Below are 23,433 nucleotides of genomic sequence, written 5' to 3'. Positions count from 1 at the left end.
TCCAGTATCAGCATCATCTTGTTCTATCGGGTGCGCGTCCAGCGCTCCCGATGGGAGTAGCCCCCGAGTCTAGGTACGGATGCTCGCAATCCGTGCGTATACTCAAGTTGTACCACTCGAACGTTTTTTACTCTGCCGAAGTTTCTCTGCAAATCTTCATGGGTCATCCGATACATTTGTACCAAGGCTTGTATTCTTCAATAACGCGTAAGGGATAATGAGTAACATGCCCAACTTTTGCTGGTTAACTGCCGATTGCAAACAACGTCACCCTACGCAGAATCAAGTCCCCGGGCATGATCCTGGAGTGCAAAAAAGTTCTATCGGGTGCGCGTCCAGCGCTCCCGATGGGAGTAGCCCCCGAGTCTGAGCACGGGCGCTTGCAACCGGGTGCAGACTCGAGCTGAGCATTCCATCCTTTTCTTCAAATGTTTCTTCACAAGAATATCTTCGAGTCCTCGGGTTATCGGGTGCGTGACCAGCGCTCCCGATGGGAGTAGCCCCCGAGTCTGGGCACGGGCGCTTGCAACCGGGTGCAGACTCGAGCTGAGCATCCGATGTTTCTTCATTTCCCTTTGACTGCTCACGACAGTTTTCATGACGTCACTGATAACGTTATCGCTGCTGTGGTTTGACTGACAAGACTTGACCTAACGGGCCCACCCTAGTTCTGCGCAGGCAGTTTTTAGGAAGTGAGCAGTGCACGCGCACCGACCGAGGCGTCTCCTCGATTTTCGCACGTCGTGGGAATAATGGGCCGTCGGTTCCGTTCTTCTCTTAGATGACACGTGTACAGCCAGATCTGATCCATCTCCCACGATGCCTGCGAAGTTATGGCCACGATCTTGCACCAATTCTTACGGCATAAATAGAGAGCCTCATTGCTTTTACTTTTTACGCGTCCCACTGCTCATCTTCTCGCCCAGCCTTTCCTGTCACCTCTGTTCTTCCCTCAAGAGCTTCACGCGCCATGGGCAAGAAGAAGAGAACCAATGCCTCAGACACGACCAAAGTCAGCCGTGACTGGAGCGCCTCCATCATTTCCAACCGCGACGTGAACAGGCTGCGAGCCCTAGGGCTCATCTCCTCATCTGAAGATGACATTCGTCTTCCAGGTCCAGTTTCTCGCCCAAGGCCTCCGAAGGGCTTTACTGTTATGTTTGCTGCCTTCTTATTTCGTGGTCTCTCTCTTCCTGCCCACGAGTTTCTCTGCTCCCTTCTTTTCTTCTACGGGATTCAGCTCTGGCAGCTGACCCCAAACTCCATTCAGCACCTTTCTATCTTCATCACTGTCTGTGAAGCCTTCCTCGGCATTGATCCCCACTGGGGTCTTTGGAGTTTTTATGTTAATGCTGTCCTGAACTGAAAGTTGTACTGCAGATTCCTTCGTCTTCTTCCTGTGCCGAACCTTTTTCAAATTCTTCGGCTAGCGATGAATCTGACCTTGTTCATCGTTTGCGTGGCCAAGTATCCCGTTTTAATAAAGATATTACCACCCTTCACGCGATGGCAGCGTTGGTGAAAAGGAAGAGTGAAATAGCAACTGCCATCGAACAACATGCTCTCGATCGTCTTCATATTGCTACCGAGAGTTTGAGCTGTAAGTGCTAGCCCATCTGTTGATTCCTGACAAAGCTTGGATGTTCTTTAGCTGACATTTGTTCCTTTACAGTCGTATCTTCAGATAAATCTGAGGAGAACAGGAGGATCCACGAAAAGATCGAGGCGATGACTGATGTCGCTCACCCGAAACACGATTTATGGTTGCATCGTCCGAAGGCTGTTATCGTGGCGAAATTCGAGCATCGGGCGGAGAAGGTGCACTACTATTTTGAAAAGTTCCATGCTCATCTCACGATGGTTTGGAAGACTTTGTTCCCTCTGGATCAAGCACCCAAAACTCTGTCTGCTCTGTTTACCCGATTCAAATCTCCCGAGAGGATTCGACTGTTGGTGCGAAAAGAGCTCCTGGCTGGTGCTGAACTTGCCTTTGCTTCAGTGTTGGCATGTCATCCGTCTTTAGATTTGAAGGCCATAGCAAGCACCGAGAGAAGTTTAGATCAGTATTATGACGTCGCTAGAGGTCCTGCATATTCCATCATCTCACGGATGGAGACAGGTATCGAGAGAGATCTGAAGGCCCAAGGGAACCAAGGAGCCTCGTCATGAATGTAATATCCTTGTACCTGCATAAGATTGTTTTATGTAAATTCGATGTGCATTTTGCTCATCATGTAGTTCTGGCGAATTTGTTAATCCGATTGATAATTTATTGTCGGGGGCGGCCGAGTGATCAATTCAGCCTGCTCTCCCGACGACTCCGTTGTAATTTGCAATTTTTTTGCGGACTCGATATGTAAGTTTTGTAGGAGCGATACCCGTTGAATAATCGAGGGAATTAGGCGCTTGGCTTCGTCACATGGTGCACCGGTTTGAGCCTCATTTTGTGATAGTATAACCATCGACTGCAGCACTCGCGTATTTTCTCGAGGCTTGGATTGGTTGTTTTGTGTGTCATTAACCTTAGCTCCCGATGGGAGTATTTAATTAATGACACCGTGCGAGCGTGTTTCTGGCCAGCGCTCCCGATGGGAGTAAGAGCCAATGATAGGGGCCCCGAACGGTTTGTTCGGATGATGAGGCCTGGATCAAGAAAAAAGGTAGAAAACATGATTAGAATTTTATTCATAATGTAAAAGTAACCTTAAGAGCTGTCGAGCAATAGAAAAACAATTGTATCATATGTATAGAACCGTCGCAACTGTGCGATGTTCCATGGATTTTCAACGTCTTTTCCCGAAGTTGGGTTTTTGAGCCGATAAGCTCCTCCTGGTATCACTTCAGTGATGATGTATGGTCCTTCCCATGGAGATTCGAGCTTCAAGGGTCTCTCTTGCTTCAGCCGCAGTACCATATCTCCAACATTAAAACTTCGACTGCGTATTCGTCGGCTGTGATAATTTCTCAACGCCTGCTGGTATACCGTTGTTCTTGCCAAAGCAATATCCCGAGCTTCGTCAAGGAGGTCCACAGCATCCTGCAGCGCGATGTTGGAGGTGGATTCCGTGTATGCTGTCACCCGAGGAGCTTCGAACCGAACGTCGGCTGGCAGAACTGCTTCGGCTCCATGCACCAAGAAGAACAGGGTGTATTGGGTCGACCTGTTAGGTGTAGTACGCAAACTCCAGAGTACGGATGGTAATTCCTCGACCCAGGCTCCAGCCGCACCCGTAAGGCGTTTCTTGAGGCCGTCCCCTATTAGACCATTGATCCTTTCCACCTGGCCGTTGGTCTGTGGGTGGGCCACTGATGCAAATTTTAGCTTGATTTCTCCGTCATCACAAATTTTTTGAAACTCTTTGGAGTCAAAGTTAGTTCCGTTGTCTGTGACGATGCTGTGAGGCATACCATATCGACAGGTTATTCCCCTGAAGAACTGAACGGCGGTTTCAGCTTTCTGGTTTCGAACAGGTACTGCCTCGATCCACTTGGTGAACTTGTCGACTACGACCAGTAGGTACGTGTGTCCTCCAGGCGACGATCTTGGCAGTGGTCCAACTTGGTCGAGTCCCCATTGAGCAAAGGGCCATGCCAAAGGTATTGTCATCAGATCTGTCGCAGGGGCGTGTGGTTTTGGTGAGAAACGCTAGCAAGGGTCGCACTTCATGACCAGATCTCGAGCATCCGATGCCACCGTTGGCCAGTAAAATCCTGCCCTGAAGGCTTTCGCCACAAGGGCCCTACTTCCCGCGTGGTGTCCGCAAGTTCCCTCGTGTATTTCGCGCAACAGTGCTTTTCCATCGTCAATGGCAATACACCTTTGAAAAATACCAGAGATGCTGCGCTTGTAGAGTTCACCATTTACCACAGTGAAGGCTTTTGACCGTCTGACGATTCGTCTTGCTTCTACCGGATTCTCTGGCAACTCCTGCTTCATTAGGTACGCTAGAAATGGTTTGGTCCATAGTGGCTCGAGGAGGAGAACCTGTTCCGCAGGTTTAGCTGGAGATTCTTTTGTTGCCTGTTGCAGGCTTGCCTCTGATTTGTCAGCCGATGTTTTCGGAGGTGTCGATACTTTCTCCTTTATCGATCGTTGAGTGATAACTTCATAAAACACCCCGTCTGGGATGGGGGAGCACATGGATCCGATATTTGCCAGAGTATCGGCTTCTTCGTTGTTGGCTCTGCCGATGTGCTTAAGTTTGCACCCTTCAAATTTGGCTTCCATGTTTTGGTACAACTGTCGGTAGGCGATCATGTTGTCGCTGATCGCGTCACATAAATTCATCGACTGCTGTACCACCAGGTTTGAATCTCCATAAATTTCCAGGCGAGTTGCCCCACATGCCTTTGCCATCTTCATTCCACGTAGCAGTGCTTCATATTCCGCTTCGTTATTTGTCGGCAGGGAGAAATTCATACGTAGTATGTACTTCATCTTATCTCCCTGTGGCGATATTAGTATCACCCCTGCTCCTGCGCCTGTGCTCCGTTTCGACCCGTCGAAGTACATTGTCCATGACCCCGACATGTCGGGTGCTGCCGGTGTCCGTGGATCGGATCCGAGCCTCGCCATGAAATCTGGGAGGACTTGGGATTTTATCGCCGTTCGATTAACGTAAGTTATATCGTGTGGTGCTATTTCGATGGCCCATTGGGACACTCGACCCGTGGCCTCTGGGTTAGTCATTATGTTCTTCAATGGTGCTTCGCTTACGACGATAATCGGGTGCTCCGTGAAACAATGCCGTAGCTTGCGAGCTGATCTCCATACTGCGTATGCCAGCTTCTGATGATGAGGGTATCTTCGCTCGCGGCGTGAGTACTTCACTGAGGTAGTAAACAGGTCTCTGCACACCGTGAACTCTCCCTGCTTCTTCCCGTTCGACGACCAGGACGCTGCTGAAGACTTGGGCCGTTGCTGCTATATACATAAGCAGTGTTTGTTTCTCGCGTGGGGTTACGAGGACTGGGGATGTCGATAAGATTTTCTTCAGATTGTCAAAAGACTCCTGCGCCTCATTTGTCCACTCGAACTTTTCTTATTTTTTCATTAAGTTATAGAAGGGCAAAGCTTTTTCTCCTAGCTTGGCGATGAATCTGCTAAGCGCTGCCAATCTTCCTACCAATTGCTGCACTTGGTGCAGATTCTTTGGTGGCTCCATGGCGAGAATAGCTTTGATCTTCAACGGATTGGCTTCTATTCCTCTAGCTGAGATGAAGTATCCGAGTACTTGTCCCCCTGGCACCCCGAAGAAGCATTTCTTCGGATTCAACTTGATTTTGTACTTGTCTAGGTTGTCGAAGGTTTCCCGCATATCATCGATGAGAGTGGCGGCGTGCTTCGTCTTTACCACGATGTCGTCGATGTAGACTTCTATGTTCCTCCCAATCTGTTCTCCAAGGCAGGCTTGCATGCACCGTTGGTAGGTTGCCCCCGCATTTTTCAACCCGAAGGTCATGACGTTGTAGCAAAAAATGCCGTGTGGGGTGATGAATGCAGTTAATTCCTGGTCTTCTTTCTTGAGCTTGATCTGATTATATCCGGAGTATGCATCGAGAAAGGAGAGACGGTCGCATCCAGCTGTGGAATCGACTATCTGGTCAATACGAGGCAGTGGAAAGTGGTCTTTCGGGCAATGCTTATTAAGACTGGTGTAATTGATACACATGCGAAGAGCGGTTGTGTCTTTATTTGGCACCATGATGGGATTAGCCACCCACTCGGCTTCCTTGAGCTCCCGAATGAATCCTGCTTTACGGAGTCGACTAACTTCTTCGCCGATTGCTCTTCTCTTTGGCTAAGAAAATCGGTGCATCGACTGTTGTAATGGTTTGGCTGTTGGGTCAACATTGAGGGCGTGCTCAGCGAGTTCCCTGGGGATACCTGGCATGTTGGATGGTTCCCATGCAAATATCTCCCAGCGCTCACGGAGGAACTCGATGAGCGCGCCTTCCTATGCATCAGTAAGTTCTGCCGACGTATTGACCGTCTTCTTCGGGTCAGTGGGGTGCACCTGCAGCTTCTTTGCTTCCTTTGCAGCGTCAAACTCGTCGGACCTTACGTTTCGATTGTCGGCTGGTGGCTGCGTGTGATCCGTGACGGCGTCGACAGCGTTGAGTTCTTCCTTGGCTCCGAACTTCGAAGCGATCTTCTAGAAATCTCTGTCGCAGTTGTCTGAACGGGTAAAGCTTCCATGAACGGTTATTGGTGTCCCATTGTTGCTAGGCATCTTCAGTTTCAGGTACGCATAATGAGGTACGGCCATAAATTTGGCAAACGCGGGCCTGCCGAGGATGGCGTGGTACTGAGATTCCCAGTCAACTACCTCAAACTTGATTTTTCCCTTCCTTAAATTGCCAGGCGTGCCAAAAACAACATCCAGTGATGTTTTACCGAGAGAATAAGCGGGTCGAGTTGGTATAATGCCATGGAATCCTGTGTCGGACTCTCTTAGCATGTCGACTGTTAAACCCATTGCTCTCATCGTGTTGGCAAATAACAGGTTCAAACCACTTCCTCCATCCATGAATACTTTGCTCATAATGTACCCTCCGATCTGTGCTTCAAGAACAAGGGCTGCATGACCAGGCCTAGGGACGGTCTTCGGGTGATCTGCCCTGCCGAAGGAGATGCTTTGATCTGACCAGTCGATGAATTCGGGTGTATCGACCATAGCGACTTCCGCATACTTTACTTCTCGTGAGAATTTTTTGATTTCTCACTTTGAAAAGCTGGTTTTATGGATCATGCTGACCTGCCCGCATGGCTCCGGAAACACCTCAGTTGGTACATACTTGTCTCCTCCTGCTGGCACGTATGGCTCTGGTACGTATGGTTCTGGCGGATAACTGTAGGATCCTGCCCTTTTCTCCATTGTGCGAACTCTTGACATAGCTTCGGTTCTGAGGTCGTCGCAGAACTGCCGAATTTTCAGGAACTGTCGACAGTTTCTTAGCAGGTGGCTGGATTTTTCTCGACCGTCCTTCGGATCGATGTAAGAGTGAAGATAACACGGTGCCTCAAGCTGCTCCGTGGCCGATAAATACGGTGAGCGAGTGCGGCCTTTGATCGATTGTGTGTCCTGGGATCCTCGTTCGTACTGATGAGGGTGAGTTGCTATTCGTTCTTCCTCTTCGCGGCGCGAGTCCCTTCGTCTTTTTCTTCGCCCCGTCGTGGCGTCGAAACTTCCTCGGTTGCCTTCTTGCACGTTCCTGGATGGGACTTCCAGGGTTGTCGCTGGAGTGACACCTCCCGAAACTGAGGTCCTTGGGCTAGACGCGTGATACGTCTCAAACGTATCTATAATTTCTGATGTTCCATGCTAGTTTTATGACAATACCTACATGTTTTGTTCACACTTTATATCGTTTTGATGCATTTTCCGGAACTAACCTATTGACGAGATGCCTAAGTGCCAGTTCCTATTTTCTGCTGTTTTTGGTTTCAGAAATCATAGTAAGGAAATATTCTCGGAATCAGACGAAATCAACGCCCAGCACCTTATTTTTCCCGGAAGGTTCCAGAGCATCGAAGAAGTACCGGAGAGGAGCCAGGGGGGCCCAACACGCCAGGGCGGCGCGACCAAGGGGTGGGGCGCGCCCCCCTAGTGTATGGGCCCACCAGGGCCCCTCCGAGGCTGCCCTTCCGCCTACTAAAGGTCTCCGTCGCGAAAACCCTACACCAATTGACGAAACACGAGAAAACCTTCCAGAGCCGCCGCCATCGCGAAACTCCAATTCGGGGGACAGAAGTCTCTGTTCCGGCACCCTGCCGGGACGGGGAATTGCCCCCGGAGTCATCTCCATCGACACCACCGCCATCTTCATCGCCATCGCTGTCTCCTATGATGAGGAGGGAGTAGTTCTCCATCGAGGCTAAGGGCTGTACCGGTAGCTATGTGGTTCATCTCTCTCTCCCATGTACTTCAATACAATGATCTCATGAGCTGCTTTACATGATTGAGATCCATATGATGAGCTTGTAATCTAGATGTCGTTATGCTATTCAAGTGGATTTTACTTATGTGATCTCCGGAGACTCCTTGTCCCACGTGTGTAAAGTTGACAGTGTGTGCACCGTGTGGGTCTCTTAGGCTATATTTCACGTAATACTTATTCACCGAGTTATGATTTGAGTTGGATGTCTCTATGAAATTGTGGTGTGTTAGTACCTCCTATGAATGCTCACAGTGACAGCGTGGGGTGTTTATTAGTACTTGGGAATACATCTTTAAGGTTTGCCTACATGATGAATTAGTGTTCGTTATCTTGCCAAAGAGTAATTCAGAGTAGCATAGTGAAGTGCTTATATTTATATTCAATTATGATTGCAATGTTGAGAGTGTCCACTAGTGAAAGTATGATCCCTAGGCCTTGCTTCTAAGCATCGAATCTCCGTTTTTTTACCATTCCGTTGCATGTTTACTCGCTGCCATATTTTATTCAGATTGCTATTACCACTCATATACATCCATATTACTTGTATTTCACTATCTCTTCGCCGAACTAGTGCACCTATACATCTGACAAGTGTATTAGGTGTGTTGGGGACACAAGAGACTTCTTGTATCGTGATTGCAGGGTTGCTTGAGAGGGATATCTTTGACCTCTTCCTCCCCGAGTTCGATAAACCTTGGGTGATTCACTTAAGGGAAACTTGCTGCTGTTCTACAAACCTCTGCTCTTGGAGGCCCAACACTGTCTACAGGAATAGAAGCGTGCGTAGACATCAACGCGCTTGATCTGGGGAGGCGAAGAAAGCCTCCGGAGTCGATGATGAAGTGGACACCACCAAAAGTAGTGTTCATGCCGCCGCATGATTCTGCAGGGATTAGGTGCGGCGCTTCGGGGTGTGGTACGAACTCAAAGGACCCGCATCAGATCGAATCTTTTGGATCTGACGGCGTTGGTGACTCGAGTAAGAACGCCGCAGATGTGACTGGTACTGCCGATGACCTGCCTGGTGCCGACAGGCTTCCCACAGATGGCGCCAATTGTCGAGGGTACTCCTCGGCAATGCCCTCCGATTGGGGCTTAGGGTTGATGGAATCATGTAGGCTGACACGAGACATCGGTTCACAGACAAGCGGGGAGAGAAATTTACCCAGGTTCGGGGCCCTCGATGAGGTAAAACCCTTACGTCCTGCCTGTCTGATCTTGATTACGAGAATATTGGGTTACAATGGGGTGCCGAAGGTTTCGGCTGAGATCTCGTCGAGATGCTAAGTGCTGCGGCGACCTAGCTCTAGACTTATGGTGGCTAAAGTTGCTAAGATTGATCGTGTCCCTTGGTAGCCCCTCTCCTGACCTTTATATAGAAGGCCAGGTCTCAAGAGGTCCAACCGGGTACGACTAGGTTTACAGGAGTCCTAGCCCTAAACTTTCCTTGTTCGGCTCCTCCTTTGTCTTGTCCGTCAAGGAATCTTCTGCTGCATCGTCCAAGTGGCCCGCCTTGCCATCGAGTACCTTCATGGGCCTCAAGTTAAATTGTACATGATAGGGCAATGTCGGTTACCCGAAGGGTAATGCCCATGTCACCGGGGTTGGTCCCAGCCATGGAGCTTGACGGCGCCGGAGCTGGAAGAGGAGCGTCTGGAGCGCTTCTATTCGGAGGATTTGAAGAGGCCTTGGCGGCGGCACCGCTGCTCACAGAACTGGCGGCGGCGATGGGGTTCTTCTTCTTCACCATCGTTGGATCTGGAGAAGATCTAGAAGCGGCGGCGGCGGCGCAACGGTTATGGGAGAAGAAGATGGAAGAAGGAAAGGAGGATGCAACGATGATGTGTGAGAATGGGAAGGACTTTGCTCCGAGAGATTATAAGTGTGTGGAAACCTGAGGATTGCGTAGGAACTGTCATTGTTTTCAATTCATTAAGGGGACCCTCTCTTCATCGTTGATCGTGGAAATCGAGGAGGCGTCTTGGTAACTGTATGAGAATAGCGGATATTTCTTAAAAACAGAGCCACGCAGAAGTAGGATGGGCCCAACGGGTCGTGTCTAGTCAGTCAGATAACATCATCAGTGACATCATGAAGACCGCCGGAAGCATTCGAAGAAAAATGAAAGAGTATCGGATGGTCGACTTGAGTCTACGCACGAATCGCAACCATCCGCACCTAGACTCGAGGGCTACTGTCGAGGGTACTCCTCGGCAATGCCCTCCGATTGGGGCTTAGGGTTGATGGAATCCTGCAAGCTGACACGAGACATCGGTTCATAGACAAGCGGGGAGAGCGATTTACCCAGGTTCGGGGCCCTCGATGAGGTAAAACCCTTACGTCCCGCCCGTCTGTTCTTGATTATAAAGATATTGGGTTACAATGGGGTGTCGAATAGTTCGGCTGAGATCTCGTCGAGAGGCTAAGTGCTATGATGACCTAGCTCTAGACTTTTGGTGGCTAAGATTGCTAAGATTGGTTGTGTCCCTCGACAGCCCCTCTCCTGGCCTTTATATAGGAGGCCAGGTCTCAAGAGGTCTAACCGAGTACGACTAGGTTTACAGTAGTTTTAAATTTAATCTTTCCCTGTTCGGCTGCCTCTTTGTCTTGCCCGTCAAGGAATCTTCCGGTGCGCCATCCAAGTGGCCCGTCTTGCCTCCAAGTGCCTTCATGGGCCTCCAACTAGACAATACGGGATAGGGCAATGTCGGTTACCCGAAGGGTAATGCCCACGTCAGTAGCCCCCGAGTGTCCGACCGAACATAGTTCGGGTGGAGACTGAAGCATGTCTCCGTCTGATGTTCTTCTCCTTGATTGTCCTTGTTCATCTTGAATCAGCATCATCTTCTTCTGTCGGGTGCGCGTCAGCGCTCCCGATGGGAGTAGCCCCCGAGTCTAGGTACGGATGCTTGCAATCCGTGCGTAGACTCAAGTTGTACCACTCGAACATTTTACTCTGCCGAAGTTTTTCTGCAAGTCTTCATAGGTCATCCGATATATTTTCCGCATGCAAGGGATGATGAGTAACGTGCCCAACTTTTGCTGGTTAACTGCCGATGGCAAAACAACGTTACCCTACACAGAATCAAGTCCCCGGGCATGATCCTGGAGTGCAAAAAAGTTCTGTCGGGTGCGCGTCCAGCGCTCCCGATGGGAGCAGCCCCCGAGTCTAGGTACGGATGCTTGTAATCCGTGCGTAGACTCAAGCTAAGCAACTATCTTCTTCTTCATCTTTTTTCTTCGAGTCCTAAATCTGTCGGGTGCACGTTAGCGCTCCCGATACCTTTTTATTCCTTTGAGTGCTCCGAGCATTCTTTACGACGTCATTGATGACGTTTCACTGACATCCTGATTTTGACTGATAAGACGCGACCCGCTGGGCCCATCCTTTCTCTGTCTGGCCCTATTTTCAAGAAATTTCCGCTCTTCTCGCACAGTTACCAGGGTGCCTCCTCGATCCCTGCAACCATCAATCGGAAAAAGGTCCACTGGTAGCAACGACACGTGCCCACGCAGCCCTCCTTCTCTTAAAATCTCCAAAGGACGAAAATCCCTAATCTTCTCCTACATTTGCCATAGCATCCCCTTGACCTTCTTCTTCTTCTCCCTTTCGCAACTGCTGCGCCGCCACCACCGCTTCTCCAATCCTTCCCAGATCTCGCAATGGTGAAGAAGAAGAACCTCAGTGCCGCCACCAGCTCCACGAGCGGTGGCGCCACCGCCAAATCCTCCTCTAATCTTCCGAAGAGGAGCGCTCCAGACGCTCCTCCTCCGGCCTCCGGCGCCGCCGCCGCTGCAGCTCGATAGCCAAACCCGGGGATTGGCTGGCGTCCTCCCTCACGAAACGCGATGAAAAGAGGGCCCGAAGCCTTGGGTTAATCTCCGCCGATGAGGGGAACGTGATCCTCCCAGGTGCGATTTATCGGCCCAATCCCCCTGCTGGTTTTACCGTGGTGTTCCTGTCGTTTCTCTATCGGGGTTTCTCGCTTCCTGCCCAAGAATACCTCCTTCATCTCTTGTGGACTTACGAGATCCAACTATGGAAACTCACTCCCAACTCAATCCTTCACGTTGCTGTGTTCATCACCCTTTGCGAGGCGTTTCTGGGCATCGAACCTCATTTTGGGCTGTGGAAAAAGATCTTCTACGTAAAGAGGTACAGCAGTAGCAATGGATCTTTGTCATCGGAGGAGTGGGGTTTGTGGCTCGTTCAGAGGTTAACTATTTCAGTTTTCCAATGAGAGAATCTGTGCAAGGATGGAGATTGAAATGGTTTTATGTCAAGGATTCCTTGACAACCGAGTCCCAGCTTCCTTGCTTTGCCGACGTCCTCGAAGCCAAGCCTAAGAATTCTTGGAAGAACATTCTCTCTCCCGATGAAAGGGTAACAGACCGACGAATTATTCGCCAAATTCCTTCGGATCAAAGAAGCCGAAGGTCAAACTATGATCGGCACAGAGGTGACAGCTGTGTTCTTGAAACGTCGAGTCCAACCAATCATGGCCAGAATTCGCCCGATGTGGTTATATACGGGTCCAAAAGATGAAACCAGGATAAATGTTGCTCGAACCGTCGGAAAAGGAACCGCTTGATGAAGTCCGTCGCCTTACTCTGTTTAGTCAGGAAGACTCGATCCCATTGATATCTTCTTATACTCCTCTTGATGCCGATCATCCACCGTCAGAGGTATTTTTTCTTCCTCATATTCTTATTACGCTGCTTCCACTTAGTCGACATAATTACCATTCGTTCTTATTTGCTCTTTTCTTCGACAGATTGCCATAGTTTCCGGAAACTTGCATGATTCTCCAAATGACGCTTCTGAGGGAAGAGGCTCCTCAGTCCCTGTTGATTTTCATGCTGCCGAACACATAGACCCAGAGGGTGAACACGATGACCCGATAGATTCTGAAGCTGCCCATGCCGATCCTCCTTCCTTAGCCGATGATGCTTGCGACACAGAGTGATCAGTGCATGATGATGACGCTGATCGTGATGCCTTTATTGATGCAGCTGTGGAGGAGACCAGGGCTTCACCCATGAAGAGATCGACCGGCGGCTTTGCCGATGAAGACGATCTCTTCGATATGTAAGTACCTTCTTCCCTGAAGCCGTATTTTGTCCTTTTATTTCTCGCATTCCTTTCATAACTTTTTTGTCAATCATTTCCTTTCGCAGTGATGAAGATTTTGTCGAGCCTCCATCTAAGAAAGCCAAATCCGGAGCTGCTCCGTCGGACGTTGCTGCTTCCGAAGCTTCGGCTCCTAAGGCAGCCCCCGCAGCTCAGGTATCGACAACTTCCTCCCTTTCTAAGGGGAAAGATGTTCCTTCAACTGCCGCCGCCGTGACTCCTCCTTATGTAAGTCCTTTTTGATTTCAACGCGAATTTTCCTGGTGTGTACCTTGCTTGATGATTCTTCATTAAATATCCTCTTTTCTTTAGGACCTGCGGGGTGTTATCTCCTCCCTGGAGGCCTTTGCCTCTCAGTTTACTTCTCTGGAAGCGGACAAAGTTCGACTGCAGGAGGAAGCTAAATCTTCTTCTTTGAAGTTGGATGGCGCCATTGAAAGTGCATGGAGCCCCCATGTGTGGTTTTGGTAATTAATGACAATCCCTATGGACTAATGTTTGCATTGAGTTATATTTGTAGGAGTTGTCCATAGGCAATTCTTGAACCATATGTTGGCTTCAAGGTTGCAATAAGAAGAAATTGATGAAGGATATCAAGTGTCAAGTATGTCTTGAAGATGAAGATGAAGTGAGCCCTCAAGTTACTTCAAGACATCAACATGATGAAGAATTAAGAAATGAAGTGCAAGTTCAAGATGAGCCAACTCGAAGAGTTCATAAGCTTGAAGCTTGCCATGGAGAAATGATGTGCAAGTTCAAGATGAGCCATCTCGAAGAGATCCTTTGCTTGAGTCTTGCCATCCATATGGTGATCATGGATATGTGAAGATGCGCCGAAGAAAAAGCTCTCCCATGGTGGATTATGGGGGAGCAATCCACATGGTGTTCATGGTTATGCGAAGATGCGCCGAAGAAGAAGCTCTCCCATGGTGGTTTATGGGGGAGCAATCTACAAGACTTCGTCAAGCAAGCACAAGCAAGAAAGGCGTTCCATCTTGTTGAGGTCAAGATCGTCGTCATCAAGCTCAAGTGGAATGCGCAAGTATAAGGTTTGCTCTTGATAGGGTTTCTTTCTCACCGGTCTCATAGTGTAGTTGGAGACCGATTTTTTAGTTTAGTTGCCGTACTATCAAGAGGGCTCTCGAGTGAGTAACTCGATCGTATCGTTCGGAGAGAGCTCAAACCTTTGCATCCTTGCATCATCTTTCTTGGTTGTTATTTGGACCTTATCCATGTGATGTTTTAGAGCTTGTGCGTATTCTCATGACAAGCTCTAGTTCATCGAAAACGGATTTTGCATAGATCACTTGTTGCGTTTTCGAGTTTGGTTCATCATCTTTCTTGGTTATTATTTGGATCTTATCCATGTGATGATTTAGAGCTTGTGCTTATTCTCATGACAAGCTCTAGTTCATCAAGAATGGTTTTTGCACGGGCAACTTGTTGCATTTTCAAGATTGGAGGTTTTACCGGTATGTCTTTTTTAGATAGGTCAAACCTTTCATCATTTGTTTCTATCCTCCCTTGTTGTACTATGATGGTTTCCTGCATGATCTTGTAGAGCTTGTTCCTAGCTTTAAAACAAGCCCAAGATCATCAAAATCGGAGTCCGGATGCTAAAGTTATGCCCGTTTCAGTTTGATGTTTCTGCCAGTTTTCAGGGGGGCGGATATTCCGGCCCAAGTTTGGGGCGGATAATCCGCCCCCCCGAAAAAATCCGGTTTTTGGACAAATCCGGGCAAATATCCGGCCCCCATCCTGAGAGCAGTTTTCTCATGTCCTTAGCCGTTTTTCGGGGCCCGGATATTTTGCAAATATCCGGCCCGGAAAATCCGGCCTAAGCTGACCCAAACGGTCATATTTCGATGGGAGGGGGTATTTAAGCCCCCTTCTTCCTCCTTGGGCAGCTACCTCTTCCCCCAAGTGCTCTCCACCATTGTTGACCTTGAGAGCTTCCCTTTCCCTCTACTCCTCCTATGCTTCTTGAATCTTTTTGAGGGAAAAGGAAGAGGAGATCTAGATCTACATTCCTACCAATCAAATCCCTCTCTTTGTGAGGGGAATCCACTAGATCTAGATCTTGGAGAAATTTGGTGTTCCTCCTCTTATTTGTTCTTCCTCTCTTATTCCCCCAATAACTTTTGTAGCTTTGTTGGAATTTGAGAGAGAAGGACTTGAGCATCTTTGTGGTGTTCTTGCCATTGCATTTGGTGCATCGGTTTGAGTTCTCCACGGTGATTCGTGGAGGTGAAAGCAAGAAGGTTGTTACTCTTGGGTTCTTGGAACCCTAGACAGATTCTAGGCCTTTGTGGCATCTTAGTGGTGTTCTTGGGGACTCCAATTAAGTTGTGGAGAATCTTCAAGGGCAAGGCCTTTGTGGCATCTTAGTGGTGTTCTTGGGGACTCCAATTAAGTTGTGGAGAATCTTCAAGGGCAAGGCCTTTGTGGCATCTTAGTGGTGTTCTTGGGGACTCCAATTAAGTTGTGGAGAATCTTCAAGGGCAAGGCCTTTGTGGCAATTTATTGGGAGCCTCCAATTAAGTTGTGGAGATAGCCCCAAGCTTTGTGCGGGTTCGGTGACCTTCCTAAGGTCCCATAGTGGATCGAGGACATCCCTTTTGGTGGGAATTCTCGAGGAGAATACGCTGGCCCTCGTGCATTTGGAGTGACTTGTCCTCCACACCGCTCCAACGGAGAGTAGCACTCGCAAGAGTGTGAACTTCGGGCTACATCGTTGTCTCCACGTCACTTCGGTTATTCCTATACCCGAGCTCTTTACTTATGCACTTTACTCTGTGATAGCCATCGTGCTTGAAGTTATATATATATCTTGCTATCACATAAGTTGCTTGTCTTGCTTAGCATAAGTTGTTGGTGCACATAGGTGAACCATTGCTTAGAATAAGTTGTTGGTGCACATAGGTGAACCATAGTTTATAGGCTTTGGGCTTGACAAAGTAAACGCTAGTTTTATTCCGCATTTGTTAAGCCCATCTCGTAAAAGTTTTAAATCGCCTATTCACCCCCCCTCTAGGCGACATCCGTGTCCTTTCAATTGGTATCGAGCAAGGTCTCTCATTCTTAGGCTTCACCGCCTTGAGAGTAAAGATGTCGGCTAGAGGATTAGTGCACGATAAGACTCTTATATTAGATGGCACAAATTATGATGTTTGGAAAATTTGCATGCTTAGTCATTTTCGGGACATTGACCCTCATATGGAGAAAATTGTAGATATAGGTTTTTCTCCTCCTATGGATTCACAAAATCTATCGTTAGAGGATGAGAAAAATTTATATCTCAATTCTCAAGCTTCTTATGTTCTTATGAATGCTTTGAGAGATGTAGGTCTTTTTCCATACTTGCCTTTTTGGAGCGCTCATGAATTATGGACAAAGATTCAAGATAAATATGATGTGTCCAATATTATTAAGGATGGTTGTATTGCTTCCACTTCCGGCCGTGATGAGGTCTCATCTTCTTCCACTTCACCAATGTGTGGCAAGACACAAGGTAATGATATGGTGAGTGGTGATGAAAATTGCGATGTTGATATTGAGCTTAATATTGATGATTCTTCATCTCTATCTCATTGCAATGCTTCATCTATGGACATAAACACATATAGCACTATAAATCATCTACATGCTTGTGTTAATAGTCCTTGCATATCATGTGTAAGTTTGTTGAATAAATCTCAAGATGATATGCTTTCTTTGTCTTGTGACCATGATAAAAATGCTTCTATTTCCTCTAGTTGTTATGTGACTAACAATGTAGAGGAAACCAACAATTCTATTGGTCAAGAAAAGATCTTGAAAGGAGCCTCAAGTAACTCCTCATCTTTATCTCACGGTCCTCATATATGCCTTATGGCCAAGGGTTCCACGGTACCTCCTACCATGGAACCTAATATTTCTCGTGGTGATAAGGATGAGGATGAATATGAAGAAGAGGATTGGGTTGTCTCTCTACGTGATAAGGGTAAGAGTGTATTCAAGGTTCTTTACAAAGATAAAATTGCTAGCTCTCACTTCTTTGAAATCTTGACTACCGCTATTGAGAGCCAAAAACTTATTTGGATGCATGAGAACACCATTTATAAAAAGGGTGCTCTTGAACGAGAGTATGCCGATGATGTAGCATCTTTAAAGAATGAACTTGAAGAAGAACAAACCATCAAGGAAGCTCTTGAGGAGACCTTTGCTCTAGAATTGTCTAGAAAAAAGGAAAACCATGATAGAGCTCTTGAGATGGCAAATGAACTAAAGCAAAAAAAAATGATAAGCTTGTGTTTGTTAATGCTAAACTCCTTGAGGATTTTGAGCAACTCAAAAAGGGCTCAAGGGTCATTGAGAGTGCGCTCACCAAACTCACCGAGTCGCATGAGCAACTTAAAGCTTCTTATCTAAAAGTGCATGCCAACTTGCCTTCTCCTATTGCTATTGATAATGATTCTTGTGCTACTAACTCTACTTCTTGTGAAGCATCTACCTTGAAGGAGAATGTTGAGCTAAGGGCTCAACTTGATTTGCTAACTAGCAATTATGGGAAATTGGAAGAAAATCATGGAAATCTTTCTAGCTCCCATGAGGATCTTCTATCCTCTCATGATAGGCTAAAGTTAGCTCATGAGGCTATCATATCAAAGGAAACACCTTGTGAGCCTCATGTGGATACTAGCACTACTACTCAAAATGCTATATTGCCATGTGCTAGTCCTAGTAATTCATCCACTCATAATATTGCTAAATCTTGTGATGAATTATCTTCCTTGTCTTGTTGCTCTAACAATGAAGGTTCTACTTCCTCTAGTACTTGTGTTGTTACTAACCATGTAGAGGAAATCAAAGAGCTCAAGGCCCAAGTCACTTCTTTGAAGACCGACTTGGTAAAGAGTCATGAAGGGAAATGCAAACTTGACACAATGTTAAGTGTGCAACAATCCCCCAATGACAAGAGTGGACTTGGATTCAAATCCAACAACAAGAACAAGTCCAAGAACAACAACAACAAGAAGGGCCAAGTACAAGTTAAAGACCCGGCCAAGATTGTTTGCTTCAAGTGCAAAATTGAAGGGCACCATGTTAGATCTTGCCCTTTGAAGAAGAAGCAAAAAGGGAAGCGGCCTCAAGCTCAAACTCATATTAAGCATCAAGTTGAAGAAATTCCACTTCCCAAGAAGAATCAAGCCAATGCTCCCATTGTGGAGAAATCTAGTGAGAAGAAGGAGAAGAAAAGAACTTGCTACATATGCCGTGAGAAGGGCCACATCTCCTCTTTTTGCACTATTGGTACCTCATCCAACTCTATCTCCATTGATGATGTTTATTCTCTTTGTAAGGATGAGGGTGGCAATGTGTTTGCCAAATATGTTGGTGCTCAAAGTGGTGTCAAGAAAAGAACCATTTGGGTTGCCAAGCCTATTGTGACTAACCTCTTAGGACCCAACTTAGTTGGGGACCAACAATCCAAAACTTGATCAATAGGTGCTTTTTGGAGGGCATTGGAGACTTGGCTACATCATGAAGAATTAAGGGATCTTCATCATTTATATTATCTCAAGCCAAGTATTGATTATCTTGCTTCTATCATATATTCAATGTTCCTCCTTGCGGTAACATGTGCTCAACTCATTTATATTGAAAGTTACTCGCCCCTTTGCATGTGTTAGTTTTGTTCCTAACATGTTTTTGTATATGTTGTGCTTCCTACTTGCTTTTCTTGAGAAATCAAGTCTATGCATGTTGGGTTGCACACCATGTATTTGTGTTTGTGTTGGAGCCTCTTTGCATCTTGTTGTATCTTATATGGCTCTTATGAGCGATTAATGGACAATCCCATTTTGGGGGAGTGATATTCCTTTGGGAATTTCATGATCCTAAACAATGTGTGTACATGAGGAATATCACTTAGAATTGATATTGCGAGATTATCTAGTCGCTATGTGGTATGTCATCTTCATGAGAAATTCAAATTCTAATGTCCATTAATATCTCTACTTGGATCTTATTTGTGAAAGTTTTTCTTGGCATGGTTTTTCCCAACGTGTCCCTCAATACATTTTTGGAAAACCATGTGCTTCAAGTCATACTATTAATTGCTTTGCATGTTGGTATGAATACTATTAATTGCTTTGCATGTTGGTATGAATACTATTAATTGCCTTGCATGTTGGTATGACTAAATGAAGCTATCAAGAAACTATCTTTGCATGATGGTTAACTCTTATCTTTTACCATATGCTTTGTTCGTTGTAAATATGATCTTATGTATACTTACAAACTACCACTGGGAAATATTTCCTAATACCTCTTGTCCTAGGACAATTGGTAATCAATTATGAGGTAGATATTTATTGATCATATCTACATTGGCTCTTGTATTTATATTGCCTTATTTATTGCCATGAATTTGTTGTGCTTTGACTCCCATGTGTCTTCCTTGCATCTTATGGATCTAATTTGTCTATTCAAACTTGGGGGAGCTCTTCTATATTATTAGAATGCTTAACATCTCTTGATCTTTATCAAAAATTTGGTTTTGGGAGACATAAAATTTTCTTTTTGGTACTTTGTGCCATCATAAAAAATTTCGAGGGTTTGGTTTATTTGTTGGAACCTTGCTCTCTTGGGAGTTGGTTATCTCATTCCTTTGTGCTTAGGCTTAATTAGCTTCTTATAATGAGATAAATCTTTGAAGTCTATCTTGTGTTGATTTGATTCTTTGATATAATTTGGGCAACCATTGTCTCTTGATTTATTTGGTGTTTTGTCCAAATTGTATCTTCCTTTGGTTCTTGAAAGTATTGTGCATGCATATTTAATATATGTATATCTTATGGCATGTGTCACTTTCTTTGATCCAATATATAGGGTAAACTCCATCAAATCCTAATTTGATTAAGATGTGCATGAAATTCAATTTCATATCTATATGCACATAGTATTGTGGAGTTTGTCCTATATTTTGTAGTGTGTCTAACTACTTCGGACCCAATTAGTTTGGGGACCATTTTGTACTTACCTTTGTGTTAGGTACAATGGATATGCATTGAATGCTTGTCTCACTCTTGGAAAGAAGTGGTGACTCAATGGTAACGTGAGGCAAGCTAGGATGATCAACGAACACATATCTACTACATCCACACCAATGCTATCTTGGTAACAAGTATCTTCTCATGCATACTTTTCTTGTATCCAACCTTATGGTTGCATCTTGGCATGAATCTATTGATTTGCAAATGTTGTGCTTCTTGCAAAAGTCTTAATGAAACCTCTTTATTGTGAATGTGAGTAATTTGAGATGAGTGCATTTGTTGGGAAGTATTTTAAATCATGCTCATGATTCATCCATCCCAACTATGCCTATCTAGCAATTTTGTTGCATATCAATTCCTCAAGGCTCTCACATGTGCAATATAGATGAAAGTGCAAATTTAGTTACTTCTTTTGGTATCCTCGTTTGTGATACTTGTTGCCTTTCTCAAATGCATCCCAACTATCTTCTATCCCCTTGTTGATATTTGTGATGTATTTTAGTTGTTTGTGGTTGATGTTCATGAATGTACAATAAGATAAAATTGAGCCTTTGGCCATGCTATTAAGCAAAAATTCTTATTGGTATATTGCATGACTTCGTCTTGGATATCATACTATTTTTCTTGCGTATCTATTTTATGTGTGCATGTTTCTTTGTGGATAAATATCTTTGTGATATTGCCCACTTAGAGAAACTTATACACATAAGAGATGATACATCTCCTTTTGATATCTTATTTATTATTGTGTGTTGATTGGTCATGCTAAGCAATATAATTCTTTGAAGACTATGATGATGCTTTTTGCTTATCCTTGTAATAGTCTTATAATATGCTTTATCATGCCTTTCACATATCCTCTTGGTTGAGCCTTTTTATTATGGTGCCTCTTACTTGTTGCTCAACTATCTGTTTGTTGCAAGTGTTTAGCTTACTTTTCTATCTATGGTCTATTACAAATGTTTGTGTTTTAAATGAGGGAGTGAGGATTCCATGTTATGCATATTGTATTCAAATACAACATTTTAATTTATGCATGTACCTTGGGGGGCTTCCTCATTTGATTTAGAGCACTATCTTGTGGTGATCATTAGAGTTTGATTCACTTGGTATCTTTTGTTTTTGAATGATATTATGGGAGTGATGATTCCATGTTTATGCACTTTATACTCCAATGCAAATTGTCTAGTTTTGTGCACAAACCTTGGGGAGCTTCCTCATATTATTTAGAGCAATCTTCTTGATCTTATCATAATATCTATCTTTCTTTTGGTATCCTCTTTGTGGTTCATTTGGTTGCTTGCTTCATTTGTTGAAGCTTCTTGACTTTGTTATCTTTTTGCAATCTTTGATCCTATCTATAGTGTGATTCCTTCCGAATATTCGTCATTGGATATGTGCATTTGATTCCACTCAAATTATGAGAAATGCACACGCTATGGAGGAACTCTCACTATATTGGCCTTCTAAATTTTTCACCCATTTCGGCAATTGGTGTCAATGGGGGAGAAGTTTGGAGGGTTTAAGGGAATTTGGTTATGTCTTTGCTTTGTGCTTAAGCATGTGCCTTTATTGCATTGCATCTTGTTGCTTTGCATAGTTGAATATTTAGAGGAAACTCCACTAGGCTTTGAATGCCAATATATGCAATGAAAGTCAAGATCATTCACACATGCATATATTATGGGGGAGTTTGCTCTATATATTCAACTTATTTGTTACTTAAATTCCTTATATAAACCCTCTCAAAGAGATTGTCATCAATTACCAAAATGGGGAGATTGAAAGTGCATGGAGCCCCCATGTGTGGTTTTGGTAATTAATGACAATCCCTATGGACTAATGTTTGCATTGAGTTATATTTGTAGGAGTTGTCCATAGGCAATTCTTGAACCATATGTTGGCTTCAAGGTTGCAATAAGAAGAAATTGATGAAGGATATCAAGTGTCAAGTATGTCTTGAAGATGAAGATGAAGTGAGCCCTCAAGTTACTTCAAGACATCAACATGATGAAGAATGAAGAAATGAAGTGCAAGTTCAAGATGAGCCAACTCGAAGAGTTCATAAGCTTGAAGCTTGCCATGGAGAAATGATGTGCAAGTTCAAGATGAGCCATCTCGAAGAGATCCTTTGCTTGAGTCTTGCCATCCATATGGTGATCATGGATATGTGAACATGCGCCGAAGAAGAAGCTCTCCCATGGTGGATTATGGGGGAGCAATCCACATGGTGGTCATGGTTATGCGAAGATGCGCCGAAGAAGAAACTCTCCCATGGTGGTTTATGGGGGAGCAATCTACAAGACTTCGTCAAGCAAGCACAAGCAAGAAAGGCGTTCCATCTTGTTGAGGTCAAGATCGTCGTCATCAAGCTCAAGTGGAATGCGCAAGTATAAGGTTTGCTCTTGATAGGGTTTCTTTCTCACCGGTCTCATAGTGTAGTTGGAGACCGGCTTTTTAGTTTAGTTGCCGTACTATCAAGAGGGCTCTCGAGTGAGTAACTCGATCCTATCGTTCGGAGAGAGCTCAAACCTTTGCATCCTTGCATCATCTTTCTTGGTTGTTATTTGGACCTTATCCATGTGATGTTTTAGAGCTTGTGCTTATTCTCATGACAAGCTCTAGTTCATCGAAAACGGATTTTGCATAGATCACTTGTTGCGTTTTCGAGTTTGGTTCATCATCTTTCTTGGTTATTATTTGGATCTTATCCATGTGATGATTTAGAGCTTGTGCTTATTCTCATGACAAGCTCTAGTTCATCAAGAATGGTTTTTGCACGGGCAACTTGTTGCATTTTCAAGATTGGAGCTTTTACCGGTATGTCTTTTTTAGATAGGTCAAACCTTTCATCATTTGTTTCTATCCTCCCTTGTTGGACTATGATGGTTTACTGCATGATCTTGTAGAGCTTGTTCCTAGCTTTAAAACAAGCCCAAGATCATCAAAATCGGAGTCCGGATGCTAAAGTTATGCCCGTTTCGGCTTGATGTTTCGCCGGTTTTCGGGGTGGCGGATATTCCGGCCCAAGTTTGGGGCGGATAATCCGGCCCCCCGGAAAAATCTGGTTTTTGGACAAATCCGGGCAAATATCCGGCCAAATGTCCGGCCCCCATCCTGAGAGCAGTTTTCTCATGTCCTTAGCCGTTTTTCGGGGCCCGGATATTTTGCAAATATCCGGCCCGGAAAATCCGGCCTAAGCTGACCCAAACGGTCATATTTCGATGGGAGGGGGTATTTAAGCCCCCTTCTTCCTCCTTGGGCAGCTACCTCTTCCCCCAAGTGCTCTCCACCATTGTTGACCTTGAGAGCTTCCCTTTCCCT

The sequence above is a fragment of the Lolium rigidum genome, chromosome 1 (assembly GCF_022539505.1).
Source record: "Lolium rigidum isolate FL_2022 chromosome 1, APGP_CSIRO_Lrig_0.1, whole genome shotgun sequence".
Classification (NCBI taxonomy): domain Eukaryota; kingdom Viridiplantae; phylum Streptophyta; class Magnoliopsida; order Poales; family Poaceae; genus Lolium; species Lolium rigidum.
This window is presented reverse-complemented; position numbering follows the sequence as displayed.